Genomic DNA, 12,179 nt, shown 5'->3' with positions numbered 1-12,179 from the left:
GTCCTAGCTAGCTAATTGTCCAACTTAAATTCTATACCTAGTTAGGTAGTTAACGTTAGGTTTAGTATATCCAAATAGGGTCCAATGAAATTTGAGTTCGCGAACATTAGTTAGCTACTTTAGCTAATTGAGATCTGGCAAATTACATTTATTTGGCACACATTTGCTGGGAGGCTAACTAACAAGATAATATAGCTACTATGGTAGTTTGTTAGCTGAGTCTAGCTAACAAGGTACTGTAACTACTATGGTAACTTGTTTGCGAACTAATTTAGCAGATTGTAATGGCGTCCACTAGCGAACGATGCAATATACACATCGCTCTGGATTTGACATCCACAACATGGTTTTATTTAGCTAACGATAGCTAGCGATTCGTCTTTAGCTAAGCTACCCAACATTAGATAAACTCCATGAATATAATTTCACCACAACCATTAACTAGCTAACGTCAGGTCTTTCAATAAATACAATTTGCTTCATAAACATAACATTATTGTCCAAATGTTAGCGAGCTAAGATGCCATTTTTAGGGAACATCCATCCAGCCTGGCCGAAGATGTCGATGAGATTCCGTTCTTCTCAACCTCATGGCGAAGAGAAGATAGCTAGCTAGATTGTTGCAAATCATCACTTTTAGCCTAACTGGCAAACATGGTTACTAGTAAGGCATATTACTGAGCCCACAAACGTATAGGCCGCACATTAACGTGGTAACTAACTCACAAATCACATTACAAGTTGCACTATGCAGCACCAGCAAACGCGCCTCCGATGTCTGTTTAAATAAACACGACACCGAGGCTCTAGGTAGGCCCGTAGGCCCAAAAATAAAGAAAATAAATAACAAGCGATACTGACCAGAAACCCAGATGAATGTCAGATATTCTGCTATAAAAACCGACCAAGCGGTCTCTCTGTCGACCTCCTAATCGGATTTCGACGAAATGAAACCTCAAAGCCCCAAAATAATACACTTATATGAGGAACTATGCCGAACCGACTCGCGCAGACAATAAGCGAGAGACTCGGCATTTACCTGTGTCTTTTCCACTTTGACACCGCAAATAGCTCCGTCACGTGGTTGACCGGGCGCTTCAACGTAACTAACCCCCGGACACGTGATCACCCATCTCTAAAAAAAAATGCATATCAAATAAATAAACAAACTTTAAAATATTTATAGTGATTTCCTATCCTAGATTGTCATATTTGTCAGAGTGACTGGCTGTTCAGCAGGACCACTATTAGCTGCACTACAGTGACCGTGATGGTGTGTCTAAGGAGTGTGCCAGGTAACCTCAATCTTAACTAAAAAAAAAATGATTGGCATGCCAGTCGCCCTGAATGCTACTAAGACTAGATTGTAATTATCTTGTAAACCTATTGAGGACCACTGTCCAATTCACAATATGTGATGAGTTGACATTACATGTGTTAATCAGTGCTCAGGTACCGGAACACATTGAGAAAAAAAGTGTCAAACACAACGTAGTGGAAAGTAGCCTACTATACATGGTGGTGAAACGGACAGCACTCTCCAAGGTGCTAATTCATTCAAATAATTTTAGACGTCACTGCAGAATGCCTACAAGGCTTACAAGTCCGAATTTCTTATTGCCTCATTTTCTAGACATCAATGTTCAGCAACATTTTTAGAGGACACTGCAGAGTAAACGCCATATGCACACATACTCAGCTGTGGGGCTTACAATACCCGAATTTCATATAATTTTTAAGACATCAAAGTAGGAATAGAACCAATATCGGAATATAGCTTTAAATAAAATAAATCAACGTAGGCCACAGCAGAACACAAATATGAGAATATATAGGCCTCCTGCCTATTTGATAATATGAATCACATTTTCAGATTACAAACTTTTTCTGCTCTTAGATTTAACTTCATTCAACTTTCTAGAGTTTTCCCTCTTAGTTAACACTGTCAACGTTTCCCTTTACTGTGGAAATTGTGACACAAGCAACGCAATATTAGCCACTTTCAATGCAACATACTGAAACAAAACGTACTATGCAAGAGATTTTGTTGTAGGCCTATATGCAGATAGACTATTGCCATATATGGATCTGTGCCATTTACTTGGAACTGGACTGTGTTTACAGCGGTGGTCGAGTAGATGCGCTTGTTGTGAGAGCAAATCTATTTATAAAGCCCTTTTTACATCACCTAATGTCACAATTTGCTGCACAGAAACAGAGCCTAAAACCCCAAACAGCAAGCAATGCAGGTGTAGAAGCACAGTGGCTAGGAAAAGCTCCATAGAAAGGCCGGATCCTAGGAAGAAACCTAGAGAGGAACCAGGCTATGAGGGGTGGCCAGTCCTCTTCTGTGCCGGGTGGAGATTATAACAGAACATGGCCTTGATGTTATATGTTCATAGATGACCAGCAGGGTCAAATAATAAGTGGTTGTAGAGCACATATGTCAGAGTCAAGGCCCGCGGGCCACATCCGGCCCGCAAGAAGGTTTTTTACGGCCCCTGGGATGATCTTGATTTATTATTAGAACCGGCCCGCAGCAAGCCGGCAGCCCGCAGATCTTTTACACGCACCAATACTACATTTCCCACAATGCAAAGGTGACGCACCGAGCAGTAGGCTGCTTCATTTCAATATTTATTGGCACAGCAGTCGTCAGCATCACAGTAAAATTAACTTTCAGATACCCATCAAAAATGGCAAAACGGAAGGTGGATACTGAGAACCGGGGGTTTCAAACAAGGTGGGAGTCGGAGTATATGTTCACGAAGGTAGCTGGAAAACCTGTGTGTCTTCTGTGTGGAGAAAGTGTGGCGGTACTGAAAGAGTATAATCTGAGACGACATTATGAAACGAAACACGCGGACAAAAACAAGAATATGGACATGGAACAAAGGCTACAAAAGGCCAGTTTTATTTTGGCAGAAGAGATCGCTAAATCAGCCCGGCCATTTACGGAGGGGGATTTCATCAAAAACTGCATGATTAAAGTTTGTGACGAAGTTTGCCCAGAAAAAAGGCAACTCTTTTTAAATGTGAGTCTGAGCAGAAACACCATTGCCGAGAGAGTAGACCAGTTGTCCATCAATCTAAAAGAGCAGCTTGTGAAAAAGGGAAAAGATTTTATTGCATATTCCTTGGCTGTGGATGAGAGCACCGACATTTCTGACATTGCCCAGTTGTCAATTTTCATCCGCGGAGTGGACTCCAACCTAAGCGTGACAGAGGAGTTTTTGGCTTTACGTCCTATGCATGGCACAACTACGGGGCATGATTTGTATGAAGAGGTGTCAAGATGTGTAAATGAGATGGAGCTGCCTTGGGAAAAACTTGTGGGTTTGACAACCGACGGAGCACCTGCGATGTGTGGACACAGGAGCGGACTGGTGGCGAAGATACGGGAAAAGATGCAAGAGGAAAACGCGACAGGTGAGCTGACAGCTTATCATTGTATCATACACCAGGAAGCGTTGTGCGGTAAAGCCTTGAAAATGGAGCATGTAATGAGCATCATCACGCGCACAGTTAACTTTATCAGAGCCAAAGGTTTGAATCACCGCCAGTTCAAGGCATTTCTGACGGAGTTAGAAACGGAGCATGGTGATTTGCCTTATCACACAGAGGTGCGATGGCTAAGCCAGGGAAAGGTGCTTCAAAGATGTTTCGAGCTTCGTGAGGAGATTTGTCTGTTCTTGGACAGCAAAGGGAAAGACACAACACAACTCCGAGACGAAATGTTTCTGTGTGAAATGGCTTTTCTGTGTGACATTACGAGTCATCTGAATGCAATAAACTTGCAGCTGCAGGGTCGGGATCGTGTCATCTCTGATATGTACAGTACAGTGAAGGCATTTAAAACCAAACTGACTCTGTGGGAGACGCAGATGCGGAAAGAAAATTTGAGCCACTTTCCCAGCTGCCAGACCATGAAAGAGAAGCTCTCTACCAGTGCGTTCCCGAGCACACAGTTGGCTGATAAAATAGGTATGCTTGCCGCTGACTTTCGACGCCGATTTGCTGACTTTGAAGCACAAAAAAGCAGGTTGGAACTGCTCGGTAACCCATTTGCTGTTGACGTGGAAAGCTCACCACCAAACCTCCAAATGGAGTTGATTGACCTCCAATGCAATGATGCACTGAGGGCAAAATATGCGGCAGTGGGTGCTGCGGAGTTCGCCCGTTTCCTCCCCGGCACAATGCCCCAGCTGCGCATCCAGGCTGCTCAAACGTTGTCTATGTTTGGCAGCACATACCTGTGTGAACAACTGTTTTCTTTGATGAACCTGAACAAAACATCACACAGAAGTCGACTTACTGCTGAACACCTCCACTCAATTCTGAGGATTTCTTCAGCTCAGAGCCTTACCCCGAACATTGATGAACTTGTGGAAAAGATGGGACACCACCAAGTATCACCCTCAACCTCAAACAAGTGAACATTACTGTGCAATCACATATTTAGAGTTTTTACTCAGTTCAAGTTTAAAAGTTAAAATTTAATATTTGTTTTCACTGCATGTTACTTCTCCTTAAACAAAGTGTTGTTTTTGATTAATAGATTTTTGCACTTTATTTTTTTGTATTTCAATCCAATTATATTTTAAAAATATTTCAGTTGAGTGGATGATAGAAAATTGCTATTATTGTTTTTTCTTTGAAGTAAATTTAGCCCACTTTTGATAAAATAGAAAATATAGTCTACTGATGGTGCCTTGAATACCGGTTTCTTTCATTTAATGTTCATGTTATGGGGATATTTATATAAAGGAAATTTGTCTTTTGTGTCTGTTGAAAATTAAAGATTACTGACAGAGCCATAAGAAAATATTGCTTTATTTATCTGATCATATTGTAATATATTTGTTAGGTTTTCAGTAGGTTCAATTAGGTTCACTAGACTATATGCGTCATTTAAAAATTTTTCAATGAACATTCGAACAGTCCGGCCCTCGTCTTGTAGCTGATTTTTTTATTTGGCCCTCCGTCCATTTGACTTTGACACCCCTGTTGTAGAGGGTGCAACAAGTCAGCACCTCAGGAGTAAATGTCAGTCTACTCCTGATGTCTCTAGAGAGTTGAAAGTAGCAGGTCTGGGACAAGGTATCACGTGAACAGGTCAGGGTTCCTTAGCCGCAGGCAGAACAGTTGAAACTGGAGCAGCAGTACGACCAGGTGGACTGGGGGCAGCATGGAGTCATCAGGTCAGGTAGTCGTGAGGCATAGTCCTAGGGCTCAGGTCCTCAGAGAGAAAGAGAGTGAGAGTGAGAGTGAGAGAGAGAGACAGAGAGAGAGAGATAGAAAGAAAAAGAGAGAGAATTAGAGCAGGCATACTTAAATTCACACAGGACACTGGATTTGGTATTGGAGGGCCAGTAGGAGGCACTCTTTCCTCTGGTCTAAAATTTTTTCCCAATGCCCCATGGCAGTGATTGGGGACACTGCCCTGTGTAGGGTGCCGTCTTTCGGATGGGACGTTAAACGGGTGTCCTGACTCTCTGAGGTCATTAAAGATCGCATGGCACTTATCGTAAGAGTAGGGGTGTTAACCCCGGTGTCCTGGCTAAATTCCCAATCTGGCCCTCAAACCATCACGGTCACCTAATAATCCCCAGGGTGAGGCGTAAAGCTAACAGACTGACCCTAGCCCACCGACACATAAACTATTGCAGCATAAATACTGGAGGCTGAGACAGGAGGGGTTGGGAGACACTGTGGCCCCATCCAACGATACCCCCGGACAGGGCCAAACAGGCAGGGTATAACCCCACCCACTTTGCCAAAGCACAGCCCCTACACCACTAGAGGGATATCTTCAACCACCAACTTACTATCCTGAGACAAGGCCGAGTATAGCCCACAAAGATCTCCCCCATGGCACGAACCCAGGAGGGGCACCAACCGGGACAGGAAAATCACATCAGTGACTCAACCCACTCAAGTGATGCACCCCGCCTAGGGACGATATGGAAGAGCACCAGTAAGCCAGTGACTCAGCCCCTGTAATGGGGTTTGAGGCAGAGAATCCCAGTGGAGAGAGGGGAATTGTCAACTTCATATATTTGTGTTGAATAATTATTTGTATAGAATAAGAAAATACATTTATATGAATTTCATGATTTATTTCAATTATGTTTCTTTCAATTATGTAGTGATGTGCTCTTGTGTTCTGATTAAAACATGGAATGGGACCAAATGGAATACACCAGTGGTGTGTTTTGATTCTTCCAGTAGATGGCATTAGCATGTTGGGGAGCAACTTGGTCCACTGCATTTATTCAAGGAAAGGGGCTTATAAAGTACAGTATGCCGGGTGATCAATCAGTATGACACCTTATTCTTGGATTTTCAGCAAGGAAGAATCTTTTTTCTTTTTTTAAAGTTCACAATTTTAATGCAGAAAATAGAGACAAATGGTATGGACAAATTATTATAGGCACCCTGGAGCTATTATAGTGCATTCATAAAGTATTCAGATCCCTTGACTTTTTCCACATTTTGTTACGTTACAGCCTTATTCTAAAATGGATTAAATTGTTTTTCCCCCTCAACAATCTACACACAGTACCACATAATGAAGAGCAAACAACTGTTTTTTAGAAATGTTTGGTAATTTATAAAAAAAATTGTTTTAAACGAAATATAATTTATAATGAAATAACATATACATAAGTATTCAGACCCTTTACTCAGTACTTTGTTGAAGAACCTTTGGCAGCAATTACAGCCTCAAGTCTTTTTTGGTATGACGCTACAAACTTGGCACACCTGTATTTGGGGAGTTTCTCCCATTCTTCTCTGTAGATCCTCCCAAGCTCTATCAGGTTGAATGGGGAGCGTCACTGCACAGCTATTTTCAGGTCTCTCCAGAGATGTATGATCGGGTTGAAGTCCGGGCTCTGGCTGGGCCGCTCCCGGCTTTGTCTTGGCTGTGTGCTTAGGGTCGTTGTCCTGTTGGAAGGGGAACCTTCACCCTGGTCAGAGGTCCTGAGCGCTCTGGAGGAGATTTCATCAAGGATCTCTCTACACTTTGCTCCGTTCATCTTTCCCTCTATCCTGACTAGTCTCCCAGTCCCTGCCGCTGAAAAACATCCCCACTGCATGATGCTGCCACCACCATGCTTCACCGTCGTGATGGTGCTAGAAATCCTTCAGATGTGACGCTTGGCATTCAGGCCAAAGAGTTCAATCTTGGTTTCATCAGAACAGAGAATCTTGTTTCTCATTGCCTGATAGTCTTTAGGTGCCTCTTGGCAAACTCCAAGCGGGCTGTCATGTGCCTTTTACAGAGGAGTGGCATTAGTCTGGAGTGCTGCAGGGATGGTTGTCCTTCTGGAAGTTTCTCCAATCTCCACAGAGGAACTCTGGAGCTCTGTCAGAGTGACAATCCGGTTCTTGGTCACCTCCCTGACCAAGGCCATCCTCCCCCGATTGCACAGTTTTGCCGGGCAGCCAGCTCTAGGAAGAGTCTTGGTGGTTCCAAACTCTTGGTGGACCTTCAATGCTGTAGACATTTTTTAGTACCCTTCCCCAGATCTGTGCCTCGACACAATCATGTCTCAGAGCTCTACAGACAATTCCTTTGACCTTATGGCTTGGTTTTTGCTGACATGCACCGTCAACTGTGGGACCTTAGATAGACAGGTGTGTGCCTTTCCAAATCATGTCCATTCAATTGAATTTACCACAGGTGGACTCATGGGTGATTATCAGAAACAGAAACAGGATGCACCTGAAATCAATTTAGAGTCTCATAGAAAAGGGTCTGAATACTTATGTAAATAAGGTATTTATGTTTTTTAAATTGTAATACATTTGCAAAAAAATTGCTTTGTCTTTATGGGGTATTGTGTGTTGAGTGATGAGGACCTTTTTTTATTTAATCAATTTTAGAAGAAGGCTGTAATAAAACAAAATGTGGAAAAAGGGATGGGGTCTGAACTTTCAGAATGTACTGTACATATCCCGACCAGAAGCCATGGATTACAGGCAACATCTGCACTGAGTAAAATGTTAGAAAAAGAAAACCCAATTAGCATTGGCAAAATGTATAGAATTGCAGGAAATTAGCAAGAAATTACCCTAACCCTAACTGCAATATTTCCCCTCAACTCCATGGACACATTTGCATATTGCAGGAAATTGGCTTAAAATGTATCTACACTGCCAAGATGGGGGTCTCTAAAATGTTATCTAAAATTCAGCTGCTGGTCGACCGCGCACATTGCCACGCCCACCACCTAAACCAGTTTTTAATCCAGAAAAAAACCCTGATGACCGACAGGGTTCAAATTACTGTCTTCTGCACATAAGAAGAGCACATTAGCCTGCTAAACCAAAGCCTATAGACAATGCAACTCTTCAGGTATCAGGCAAGGTTACTCATCATGCAAACAATTAACTAGGGAGAATTGGTTCGGTGACCATACACATGTGATGAGTAACTTTGCCTTGTGTTGACTAACTTTGCCTGAGACCAGAAAAATTGCTTTTGCTTACCAGTCTAATATGTTCTTCCATTTTAGATTTTCATTTTAACATTGCAATATCATTGTGCCAGGAATCGTGCGCCCTGATATGAAAATATACAGTACCAGTAAAAAGTTGACACACCTGCTCATTCCAAGGTTTTTCTTTATTTTTTACTATTTTCTACATTGTAGAATAATAGTGAAGACATCAACACTATGAAATAACACATGGAATCATGTAGTAACCAAAAGTGTTAAATAAATCAAAATATATTTTATATTTGAGATTCTTCAAAGTATCTAACATCTGGGATAGAAAAAGGAGGGAAACACTTTTTAAATAAGTTTTATTCTGACAAATAAAGACAGACTACAATGCTTCTATCTACAATAGACATAGGGGTAGTTTTCACATTAAATATGCTTGGTTTGTAATTACTGTAACAGAAAAATAACAGTTGTTACATAAAATAAGAGCTTAAACCAGACAGGAAAATGGTTACTAATATATAGGATAATACCACACATTGGATGTGTCCATAATGGTACCATATTCCCTACCTAGTGCACTACTTTTGACCAAGGCACAAAGGGGGAATAGGGTGCCATTTGGGGGACACCCCATAATCATCAGTAGTTATACAGTATACATGCAGGGTGTAATGATAATTTAACGCAATACCCCCTTTAAAATGATACCATCAAGGCCAAAGACTGAAAACGTCTAATCTTGGGAGGTGAAAGAACTGTAAGCAACTTGCATATTTATGCTTAGATGGCAGGTTAGATACATACATATTTTTATTATTAATTGTATTGATACTGCACATCCGACAGCCACCACGTGCAGCATTATAACAGCATGTTGTATTTTTCAGTATAACCATTTATCTACTTGGTTAATAACTGACAGAGGTAAGCTAGGTATAAAGAGGACATTACGTTTCTGTACAATATTACATTTAGTAATAAACAAAAAAAATCATAACTCATAATTCTACGAATATGAACTATGGATTTTTATCTCCATCTTATGTCAGAGAAAAACAAGTAGGTTAAATCAGAGAACATATTAATGTTAACAAACAACTAAATACCTCTGTGTGTAAGGTGCACTGCAAACACAGGAATGCGACCTACTGTATGGACCCTAAAACTGGTTAACTAAGCTACGAATCTGTGTGCTGAAAACTCCAAGTGTGTCTGAGTGACAACAGAGCTGCACTGCTTTTATATTGATTGTCTCTCCCTTGGGTGAACTAGAAAACAGGCACCGCCCTTTTTAAAAAGGTGCAATATACAGTGGGGCAAAAAAGTATTTAGTCAGCCACCAATTGTGCAAGTTCTCCTACGTAAAAAGATGAGAGAGGCCTGTAATTTTCATCATAGGTACACTTCAACTATGAAAGAACAAATGAGAATAAAAATCCAGAAAATCACATTGTAGGATTTTTAAAGAATTTATTTGCAAATGATGGTGGAAAATAAGTATTTGGTCACCTACAAACAAGCAAGATTTCTGGCTCTCACAGACCTGTAACTTCTTCTTTAAGAGGCTCCTCTGTCCTCCACTCGTTACCTGTATTAATGGCACCTGTTTGAACTTGTTATCAGTATAAAAGACACCTGTCCACAACCTCAAACAGTCACACTCCAAACTCCACTATGGCCAAGACCAAAGAGCTGTCAAAGGACACCAGAAACAAAATTGTAGACCTGCACCAGGCTGGGAAGACTGAATCTGCAATAGGTAAGCAGCTTGGTTTGAAGAAATCAACTGTGGGAGCAATTATTAGGAAATGGAAGACAGACAAGACCACTGATAATCTCCCTCGATCTGGGGCTCCACGCAAGATCTCACCCTGTGGGGTCAAAATGATCACAAGAACGGTGAGCAAAAATCCCAGAATCACACGGTGGGACCTAGTGAATGACCTGCAGAGAGCTGGGACCAAAGTAACAAAGCCTACCATCAGTAACATACTACGCCGCCAGGGACTCAAATCCTGCAGTGCCAGACGTATCCCCCTGCTTAAGCCAGTACATGTCCAGGCCCGTCTGAAGTTTGCCAGAGAGCATTTGGATGATCCAGAAGAAGATTGGGAGAATGTCATATGGTCAGATGAAACCAAAATATAACTTTTTGGTAAAAACTTAACTCGTTGTGTTTGGAGGACAAAGAATGCTGAGTTGCATCCAAAGAACACCATACCTACTGTGAAGCATGGGGGTGGAAACATCATGCTTTGGGGCTGTTTTTCTGCAAAGGGACCAGGACGACTGATCCGTGTAAAGGAAAGAATGAATGGGGCAATGTATCATGAGATTTTGAGTGAAAATCTCCTTCCATCAGCAAGGGCATTGAAGATGAAACGTGGCTGGGTCTTTCAGCATGAAAATGATCCCAAACACACCGCCCGGGCAACGAAGGTGTGGCTTCGTAAGAAGAATTTCAAGGTCCTGGAGTGGCCAAGCCAGTCTCCAGATCTCAACCCCATATAAAATCCTTGGAGGGAGTTGAAAGTCCGTGTTGCCCAGCAACAGCCCCCAAACATCACTGCTCTAGAGGAGATCTGCATGGAGGAATGGGCCAAAATACCAGCAACAGTGTGTGAAAACCTTGTGAAGACTTACAGAAAACGTTTGACCTCTGTCATTGCCAACAAAGGGTATATAGCAAAGTATTGAGATTAACTTTTGTTATTGACCAAATACTTATTTTCCACCATAATTTGCAAATAAATTCATTAAAAATCCTACAATGTGAATTTTCTGGAAAAAAAATTCTCATTTTGTCTGTTATAGTTGAAGTGTACCTATGATGAAAATTACAATTAATTCTCTCATCTTTTTAAGTGGGAGAACTTGCAAAATTGGTGGCTGACTAAATACTTTTTTGCCCCACTGTACATGTATTGGCCAAATTCCCAATTCTAGATACAGCTTGAGAAAAGTTGAGAGAGACAATAAATCACACATAAAACAGTCTCAAATTCAGTTATGCCTCAAGCAAGGAAGTAATGATCGAACTGGGAATGTTCCTGCAAATGGAGTGCTTTTTTATCATGGGGTTTATCTAGTGTATATCAGGCACCAAACCACAATGAACCAACACATATCAGCATCAACGCTAGGAGGTGGCTATATACAGTACATTCGGAAAGTATTCAGATCCCTTAGCTTTTTCCACATTGTTACGTTACAGCCTTACTCTCACATTGATTAAATATATTTTTCCCTTCATCAATCAACACACAATACCCCATAATGACAAAGCGAAAACAGGTTTTTTGATATTTATATATTTTTTAAACAGAAATACATTTACATAACTATTCAGACCCTTTGCTATGAGACTCGAAATTGAGCTCAGGTGCATCATGTTTCCATTGATCATCCTTGAGATGTTTCTACAACTTGAATTTACCACAGGTCGACGCCAATCAATTGATTGGATATGATTTGGAAAGGCACACACCTGTTTATGTAAGATACCACAGTTGACAGTGCATGTCATAGAAAAAACCAAGCCATGAGGTCGAAGGAATTGTCCGTAGAGCTCAGAGACAGGATTGTGTCGAAGCACAGACCTGGGGAAGGCTACTAATCGGGGGAGAAGAGCTTTGGTCAGGGAGGTGACCAAGAACCCGATGGTCACTCTGACAGAGCTCCAGAGTACATGGGAGAACCTTCCAGAAGGATAACCATCTC

At 41.5% G+C, this 12,179-nt stretch overlaps 1 protein-coding gene across 30 annotated transcripts in view; it reads right to left on the bottom strand.

Annotated features, from left to right (window-relative positions):
* LOC110519671 (ubiquitin-associated protein 2-like) overlaps positions 1-1,258 on the bottom strand; it is a 41,781-nt gene extending 40,523 nt beyond the window's left edge. For 13 of the 30 annotated variants that reach the window (XM_036971592.2, XM_090228280.1, XM_090228282.1 and 10 more), the window contains exon 1: positions 862-1,080. The gene's annotated coding sequence lies outside the window, so the exon portion shown is untranslated. Of the gene's footprint in view, positions 1-861 lie in introns of all 30 variants that reach the window. The other 17 variants (XM_090228279.1, XM_090228281.1, XM_090228292.1 and 14 more) reach the window with 3 other exon arrangements.
* Positions 1,259-12,179: the final 10,921 nt, after the last annotated feature.

This window comes from Oncorhynchus mykiss, chromosome 30 (assembly GCF_057628025.1).
Source record: "Oncorhynchus mykiss isolate SJ-2025 chromosome 30, ASM5762802v1, whole genome shotgun sequence".
Lineage (NCBI taxonomy): Eukaryota > Metazoa > Chordata > Actinopteri > Salmoniformes > Salmonidae > Oncorhynchus > Oncorhynchus mykiss.
This window is presented reverse-complemented; position numbering and strand designations above follow the sequence as displayed.